Genomic DNA, 1,010 nt, shown 5'->3' with positions numbered 1-1,010 from the left:
TGCATACAAAATCCAGCCAGTGCACCACAACTGGTACATCAAAGGCCGTGGTATGTTCTGTCCTGTCTATGGGGTGGTGCATATAAAAGATGCCTTGCTGCTAATCGAAAAGAGTAGCCCATGAAATGGCGACATCGGGTTTTCTCCCTCAATATATGTGTGGTCCTCAACCATATGTCCGACGCCATATAACCGTAAATGAAATAAAATGAAATGAAATGTGTTGAGTGCGTCGATGGACGAATTGTCCAGGAGAGAGAGTGCGTCTGCATCCAGGAATTCTTGTCGTTTCGCCCTAAAACCATTCATTACCAAATATTAGGTAATCTTCTGTCTTTGGATATTAATGCCTTATTAGCTGTTTACTTTCTGTCAGCTGAATCTAGGCGAAATCAACATACCCTACTAGGCGTTTGAACCTTAGCTGCGTATGTAGTATATTTAATAAGAAAGAATGTGAATACATTATCTGTATATTATCTAAGGCCTGTACGTATTTCGTGTATATGGCTTTAGTAAATGACATTGGAAATAAACAAAATTATAATATTCTTTTTTATCTGTAAATATAAACACGCAATATAGATCGCAATGTCTGATATGTAAAAAATCAATGGATATAGGACAAATCAATGAATAAATGTACTTTATTAACAAAATAAAAATTAGGGCGAATCGAAACATGGGGCAAACGACTCGGTTGGAGGTACGAATCGACCTTGCCCAAAACGACTCGCGTGAACTAGTAATAAGGGCGAAACGACCTGTTACCCTTGCCCAGGGGACGAATCAGCCGCATCCCAACAAAGACATGGGATTATCGGCACTAGTCATGGCAATTTGTTGCTGAAATTGATCCCAATTTGCCCTCTTCAACCTCTATTTCTCAACCCTTTCAAGAAATAACACACTAATAATAAATAACCTGTCCAAACTATGGGGGTTTGTCTTTGCACATTTTCATGGGTGTTCAGGAAGTGGAGGAAACAACAGAAAAGAAAAAGGCGCAC

The sequence above is a fragment of the Gigantopelta aegis genome, chromosome 10 (assembly GCF_016097555.1).
Source record: "Gigantopelta aegis isolate Gae_Host chromosome 10, Gae_host_genome, whole genome shotgun sequence".
Taxonomy (NCBI): domain Eukaryota; kingdom Metazoa; phylum Mollusca; class Gastropoda; order Neomphalida; family Peltospiridae; genus Gigantopelta; species Gigantopelta aegis.
Note: the sequence above shows the minus strand (reverse complement) of the source record.